Genomic DNA, 8595 nt, shown 5'->3' on the forward strand with positions numbered 1-8595 from the left:
CAAGAACTCCAGGCAAAGGCAGGACTATCCTCCAAGGGCATCACATCTGAACAAGAAGGCAAGAAGGAGCTGGCCACCAATATTGAAGGACCAAAAACAGTTCTACAGGAAGAAGAACAGCAGTTAAGAATTGAGGTGCAGGCCTTGAAGGAGCAGCTGCAACAAAAGGAGGCGCAATTGGCTTGCATGGCTAGTTGGGCCATGGAAGCCTTGCAGTGCAGACATCCTGCAAAGTCCTATGGGCTGTACTTAAAGGATCGGTGGCTACAATTCCAGATCAACACCCTAGCACAAAGAGGTATTGAGCAAATTCATGACCCACAGCAGTTTACTGAAGTATGCAACACTAGCTCAGCAGAAGATAAAGCTAAGATAGCAGAATTTTATATCCACAATCTAATTCTGCCCAATGAGGTCTCTTGGGATCCCAACATCGCCTTGGGCGATATGCAACTAATGGCTTTTGCATCTTGGCTGAATCATGAGGATCAGAGAGCCACTGAGGAGAAGTCGGTCATGAACCGGGAAGTGAGTGAACCACTGTATATTCGGCCAGAACTAGGAGATCCGGTTGCCCTCACCTCAGCCCGCCAACAGTTATCCAATGATCCTGCAGCTTCCTTGAAATTTATAGATCAGCAAGCCCAAGCAATCGCCCATTTTGAAGACATGGACAGACTCTTGGGAGAAACTGCTGGCCATGCTTGTGCACGTAGATGGCATGCTTTGGCACATAGCTTGAAAATCAGGGAATACCATACCCCGACCAGAATGAGGGAAGCATTTGCAAGGATGGACCTGTACAAGAAATCAGTGCAAAGACTTCAAGCCAGCTGGATTGGCCTCAAACTCAGCCCTCCATTGTTGCTAGGATTGGCTGAAGGAGGTGCAGAAAAGGAAGAAAGGGCACAATGGGAAAAAGTGGAAAGTACAGCAGGGTTTCATATCAACCATGAAGACATCACCACAGAAGCTTGGGATGTAAGGGGAGCAGTAAAGGCCATGAAGGATGAGGATCTTGACTAAGTTGCTCAAGGATGAGCAAATGGTTCAGCTGGGGGGTGATGATGAGCCCCAAGTTTGGTACAATTTGGGCTCATTTTTGGCCTATTTTGCTTGCTCAAACCATTCATTTTTATTGTTTATGCATACACTTCTTAGTTTATTCATGTTGTTTGTAGGAGAAAGGATAGGCACTTTATCCACGTAGCTAATGCATTGTGATTCCAGGTTTTGGCATTAAAAGGGAGCAAAAGACAACGAAAAGGTGGCAAGGAGACAACGAGTTGGCATTGCTGACATAAGGAGAGGTTGTCCACGGTTTTGGGGGACATTCCTCGTGATCCTCACCAAGAACTCCGAGCCCACTTCAGCCTCCCTCCGAGCTTAATACACGGCCAGCTGTTCTACAGGAACAGCAGTTCAAAACTGCTCTACAGGAAACAGCATTTATGACCATCCTACAGGATCAGCAGTTAAACTATAGATTGAACAGCCGAGCTCCTAGAATCATGGATATCTGTTGGAGCATCGTTTTGTATAAGTATAGAAGCCTTAGCCTTGGTTAGGTTGTTGAAACTCTCGTATTACTATTGTAATTTTGGAGCACAGCTCAAGTTTCGTTCTCTTTTGTAAGCCAATTTGGCATGATATCAGTTATGAATAAAGAAGACAGTTTGTGATCTAGTTCTGAGTTCCTTAAGGAGACTATAGCTCTCAGGTTAGGGCCCAACCTGAGAGCCATAGATCCCCTCTGTTGTAGTGTTATTTCCATTTCATTGCAGCATTGTGAGCTTTCCATTTACACATGCAATTCGAATTACAAGTTGATGAGTTGGTCTTTTTCATGAGTAGATAGGATTTGCTTATGGTGAGTTTGTTTACAGTCATTTAGTGTAGCAGAGGATAGATAGAGTCCATTGGAGCTCCAACAAAAAGGCTGTTAGGACTCACTGCCATCTTTCTTGAAGATTGGGGTGCAGCCCAAAGCTAGCCACCAAAAACACGCATTTCTTCACTTGATGATTGCTGCAATACAGTCACTGTTACGTTAGATGCTTCCTTGTCATCCACTCATGCACTGCACTTCCTTACCACAGCTTCATGCACGTTCTCTTTCACATTTCGATTGTTGCTCATTGAATTTACAAGCACAAGTAGTTTAGGTTGATGCATTTTTGGTTAAGTAACAGTCATAATCATTTGTTTCACTTACACTGCTCTCTCTCTCTCTCTCGTTCCATCACTTTGTCCTCCATCTTGATCACGCATGCAGACATCTCTTTGACCCCTGCTCCGCTCTGTTACCTCATCAAGTCTTGCATTCCTCACGTGTCTCCATTCTCTCACCTTTCGTTGACATAGCCCTTCACCTTCCATCCTCTTTCCTACACTCACCTCCCATCCTAATCTTTCGCTTCTAAGGCCATCACCAACCTCATCCCTACCTTCCACATCTCCCCCTACCATTTCACCATCCCTCCATCACTCCAAACATTCACAGTAGGTCATCCTGTAGCCACTTCTCGACATCCTGTAGAAAACAGAGTATCCTGTAGGATTCTCCACAGCCATCCTGTAGGAGGCCACTCTCTCGGTTGCTGAGCATCTGAATGCGAGGAACCTCTGTGGATGGGTGCTAAGGATCCCTAGGGACCTCTCCTAGCCTCCCCAACCTACCCCACGCTTTCCTTCCTTCTCCATCCCATGTGCACAACCAAACCCTAGTTAGCTCAAGATCACCATCATTCCACACACTTAAAGGAAAAACACAAAAACACATTTCTCATGATGCCAGTAGCTTAGACCCATGCATTCATACTTGTTAGAGGCAATGACAACATTCATAAGAGTTGCACCCACATTCTTTGCATTATAGAGGATAGACTAGTTAAATTAGGGTTTCATAGATTTACATGCTTTAAGTTGCTTTTGATTCAGTTTGTCAAGTAGAGTAGCCTTTCTTTGAAGTTAACTTTCGTCCATCATTGATAAAGCTTCTTCTGTGAGCCTATAGAAGTTGGCTTAAGCCCTAGCGGACTTGTGCCAGCTGACCAAGTGACAGCTGCGACAAGGGCTAGTACTTGTGCATACAGCACCGTCGCTTCCAAGTTTGTACGAACTACCGGGTTGATAAAATTAAGAGACAGGAAGCCCCGGGAGTTGTAGCATTATTGCTACAATACTGGAGCTCACCACACTTCACTGTATTATTATTTCAATTCCCGTAATTTCAAAAGGCCACTTGCAGCCAGGTCACCGACAGCTCCAAAAGTAGATGCTTGATTCAGCATGCGTGCAAAACGTCCATCCAATTCATCACATACAAAGCTAACAAAATAAAGTGCAGTGAAGAGCTTCTTGTTGGAAAAGCACTCTCCACAGTCTTTACAAAAAAAACGCAGCGAATACCACAGTCTTGCAATAAAAACGCAGTCATTCTTCAATAAAACGCAGTCATTTTTCACCGGCATTCAAAATTATTCAATGCACAAAGCCTTCACAGTATTCACAGCATATACGGCCTTCAAAAAAAACATACACGGTCTTCAAAACACGTCTTGACATGCATTATTGAACTCGATTTAACTGGGGATCGCTGCTGCACATTTTCTCAATGCAAACTCCTAGCACGGATTCCTCATCTGAAAAGATTAGTTATGTGGGACAATAGTAAATGCTCAAAGTTTCCAAAGATGTTTGGAGAACCTTTTGCGTTTCCGAATCTGTTGTCGTTCGAGGTAATTAGATGCGAGGGTCTACAAAAGTTTCCACGGTTGAAAGAAAAGGCAATGCCAAGATTGAAACACTTGGAATTCTGGTGGTGCAACAGCCTCACAGATATGCCCAATGGAATAGAGAAATTGCAGAGCCTTCAAGATGTGACAGTATATATCCAGCTACCGGGTTCAGATATAGACCGCTTCAAAAACGACCCGTGTTGGGATGCTTTGAAGGAGCGCGAAATTAAAGTAAGCTTGGTTCCAAAGGTAAGCTGTTACTTATAAATAGTAAAACATGAAATGGAGAAAAAAAAGCGTAAATCTCAGATGAAATGGAAAATTTTAGTGAGAAGTTCATTTTTAAGCTCGGCTTTTCAGTGGAGACGGGTTCTAAGCATATACGGCTCTTGAAGCGCAGAGGGTTTTGATGAGGAGACGGGCATTTGGAACATGCTAAGAACAACGTTTCTGATGCACCGACTCTTTCAAAGGAAACCGACGCTCAGGTGTGGACAGAGGCAATCAGTGCGCAGAGAATCAGTGTCAGGCAGAGGCAGAGTAGCGCAGGACAGAGCAGTGCAGTGCTCAGGGCAGAGGCAGGAGTTACAACTAATTTGGGACCTGTGCTCTGATACCATGTCAGGCCAGGGTAACTCCACATTGAACGAGAGACAAAACTGATTGATTTTATTCATTAGCTAACACATTATTTATATACATACATATGATGGATCAGTTCATCTTCTAGATGACTGTCCAGTTCACCCATCCGTTTCGGATTAGGTGTCAACATATCCATCAATGTCTTATTTGGCATTCCTAAAACATTTGTTTGCCCAAAATAACCATGAGGTGAAAGAATCACAACATTAAAAACCATAGGAATACCTACTAGAAGCATTTCCATAGTCTATGGCTCAAGTGCGTGAAGGATCTCCAAAAGAAGATGAATCGTATCCAAAACGTGATTTGCATTGTCTCCCCATCCTTTTTCCAATCACTTTTCATGTAAATTGCCCACACCAGAATCAAGTAACAATCAAACGAAGGAATTGCCATTTGTTTTTATCTTTTATATCTATAAACTTTGAGTCTAATTTGTTATGGGAACTTATTAATTCATATTTAAAGCCTTCCTATCATGAGAAGGTCTCAATCAAGTAGGACATCAGAAAAATCGACCTCAATGAGGTCCTCTAACAATTTATACAATATCAATATATGTTTTGCTATGATATCTTGGATAGAAAAAAGAACATATCTGCAAAAGAAAAAACCATATATTACTTATGTTCAAACTCTATATATGGTGTATTCTTAGGTAGTTTTTTAAGATATCCCTCTGCATTTACCAAAGTGGATTGTAGCTTGGTTAAACTCTATATCCTTTCATTCAACATCAATTTCTACAAAATAAATGTCACACCTTATTCTTTCCCATTTCTCAACATGCTACAAATGATAAATTGAAAGTCACATAAAATAAAGAGAAAACCCTTGTCTAACCAAAACAAGCAAACAAACAGTGCCTCTAATAAAACTTCACACCTCAGAAATTACTCTACCACGTGCATAGACAAAAGGTAATATTCTTTGAATCATCTTTATGTCATATTTAACGAGATATTTGTATGTTTACCATGATGTAAATTTGGTACTAAAAGAAATATATTAATCCAGGTTATTATCAATGAAATTCAAGTATAATTTAGAAAAATAATGTCATTGCAAGGTAGGGAGAGAGAAACATATTCATAATTAGGATTCTCTATTTTTACTTTGATTTGATTTGAGTTTGTATTTGAATATATAGTTTTCTCTAAAGAAGTGAAATAAAAATATGAGAATCGAAATAGCCCTATGAATTTTTAATCAATTCATATTATATATCTCTAAATCAGCTAGGTCATCCTTCTCTACTATTTGATAGAGATTTATTGTGCATAAGATAATAATTAGTTAACTATCAAACTCAATGATGAAATATATTAACCAAGGGAAGAAAAATGACATGGTTGTGGTATTTGTGTGCTCGAAGGAAACCCAAAAATGGTTGTGTGCTTTATTTATCATGAAATAGAATTGAAGGCAAATGTCAGTTCAAAAATTGAACTGCATTACCAATAGGAGATGGTCGTGTTGGGTAAGGAAAGGCTGAATTGAAGGGCACAAGGTATAGCTCCAGTACATAGTTATCATTGTCACTACAAAATACAAAGATGACATCATTTAATTATCCAAACAAAAATAAAAGTGAGTTTGTATTTGTGCACTTGTGATAGTATATGAAAAAGAGAGCACTAGCAGAAATCAAAGGGTGTTGTCCCATCATCCAACCTACACAGAAAACATATATATTCAGTTGTTGAGTATAGTGGAAATCAAATGTAAAACCTACTCAACTCAATCTTTACATGACATAGGCGTAATGAACTAGTACAATAGAAGCATGCTAACTTAGAAACATGAGATGATAAAAAAGAATAATGGAACATTGTTTCCTGCCACATAATTGGCATGCGTAAAATTTCCACAGAATCCATCCAAAAAATGAGAAGAACTTATGGTAAAAGAACATATCATTAGTGTTTTGTACCCTCTTTAACACGTGTAGCCTAGGGAAGTAGAGGAGGCAAAATGTAGCAGGATTCCAATTGTGTGGGATATAAAAAAAATGTGGGAAAATATGCCTACCAATTCATGAAATCTCACTCTAAATAATAGAACATGTTGAGGATAATAATGATGAAAACAAAGCATGTATGAAGATCAAGTGCCTTTAACTTGCACTGAGATTCAGATTCTCCACGTTTTCTAATTTTATGAAAACAATCAAGAATATCTTGGGTCTACAACTAAAAGACTACAGTTTTTCCTTTCTAGAAATTACTTGAAAACTTATATAGTCCAGAGGCTTTTCAAATCCAAATCTCAACATTGTACCTATAACTTTGATTGATCCAATTTGGTATACATTTATTTTTGTTGGCTTGCATACAATCAATATTTAGGTGATTTATGATTCCATAGGAACTGACCCATCCTAAAGGTAGGCTAAAACTTGACTTTTTAAAGCAATCCCTCCCTCGAATCTTTGTAACATGATTTGTTTCACACTTGTGAAAAAAATATGCAGCTTTCACTGCAAGAAATAACTCTTATAGACATATTTCCACAACAATCATGTTTATCAATTCAGAATATGTCTAAGTTCCCCCACTCATGTGATTAAATCTGAACACGTGCATGAGCATGAGAAAGCCTCAAGTGCAACTTATGTTGCTAGAAGGACCAAGAGAGTGGATCAGGAACGCGCCTTAATAGAGGGCTAAAGAGATGAATTTGAGGACATGCTTCATGCTTTAACCTTGGAGAGAAATCAGATAAAATAAGCAATGGGGTTTTCTCTAGAAAATTTTGATGCAACTAGTGAGGTAGTTGAGGTACTTATAGAGTATTTGACTCTAAAGGAGATGCCTATTCCAACTAAAGTTGCAAGGATCATGTCAATTTAAGATATTATTCACAATAGTAGTGCTCCTATGAAAAGTGCTTCTGCATATAGGACAAATTTTGAAGCAACATTGCCTGATATTATGGAAGGATTTAACGACTTATACTAGAACATCACTGGTTAGATTACTACAGAAGCTTTGAGGGGGAGAGTGATGAAATCTCTCCAGGTTTGGTCAGACTATTTTCTCTTTTCAAATGCTTATGTGAATGGACTCAGAGCTATCTTTCTTCAATATTGAAATTCATGTGTCCCTCCTTTTCATTCAATATGTGGAGATGCCCCACCGTTGAGGACCTGATAGTTCTGAAGCCAATCTTATAGACATAATAGACAGATCTGGTCCAAATAAAGATGTTTCTCTGGAAATTGGAGAGGGAGAAGCATCTTGAGAATTTTTTAGTATTCCTCTTGTGGAGCTTGAAAGACAGAGTACCAAAAATGGTTTACCTATTCATGGTGGTAGGGAGGTAATGGTTTCCCGATTGCTTAGCTTATAAGAAGTAGAGAATGATAAGAACCAAGATCAAGATGAGGATGTCAGGTATGGGTATAACTTTGCAATAAGAGGGAAGCATGCAAGAGAAACTAATGCTTATTTAAAACTGGGAGGGGAAAGCTGGAGCACAGGTGAAGACATAAAACCCATACTTGATAATGAAAAGGACTATATGTCCAGATATAGGCAAAATGTTCAGGAAGAATCATCTTTATGGTTACAGGCTAAGGAACGTGAATTAGTGGATGCCACTTGTAGTGGAACTTTACCAAAAAATGTTGGTGTGGTGGGGACCTAAAAATCATCGATCCCAAAACCAGATCTAAGACCTTTAACATGCAATTCTATGAAAACACATCCTATATTACAAGCTTCAAAGTGGACTCGTGAGGATGGTGGAACTAATATAGAGAACAAGGCAGAACTTAAGGGAATTAGTTTGAATTACTCTTCTTCTAGTAGTGATGACATATTTTGGGTTTTTAGGAAAGAAAACAAATAAGTCACGATGGAAAACATTGCTTCTACTCTTAATGACAATGGATTGGATGAAGGTCGTAGGTGATTCTCCTTGCCTCTAGGATGCTAATTTATTTTGTTCCTTTATATATATACCATCCAATTTGATACTGTAAACGTGTAATATTAGGCAAAATCTACGTTAATAGGAGGTAACACTCATGAAGTATCTTGAGTCTCTTGAAGAATGTGGCACAAAGAATGCTGAAGAAATTGAAAGAAAAGTATCTTCCCACATAAAGAGAGTAGAAGTTGAATATGGGTTAATAGATCATGTGAGTAATAAAGACACTAGATCAGATTTTGGATACCACAACCTTGCTTTTTCCCTTTTTACTACA

General features: G+C 39.3%; 1 pseudogene; it reads left to right on the forward strand.

Moving 5' to 3' along the window:
- The first annotated feature begins 3659 nt into the window (after window positions 1-3659).
- On the forward strand, window positions 3660-7736 carry LOC149168053 (protein RRC1 pseudogene; annotated as a pseudogene).
- Window positions 7737-8595: the final 859 nt, after the last annotated feature.

The sequence above is a fragment of the Pinus tabuliformis genome, chromosome 5_1 (genome assembly GCF_031772625.1).
Source record: "Pinus tabuliformis cultivar Carrire ecotype Pingquan chromosome 5_1, CPIR1, whole genome shotgun sequence".
In the NCBI taxonomy this organism is placed as follows: Eukaryota; Viridiplantae; Streptophyta; class Pinopsida; order Pinales; family Pinaceae; genus Pinus; species Pinus tabuliformis.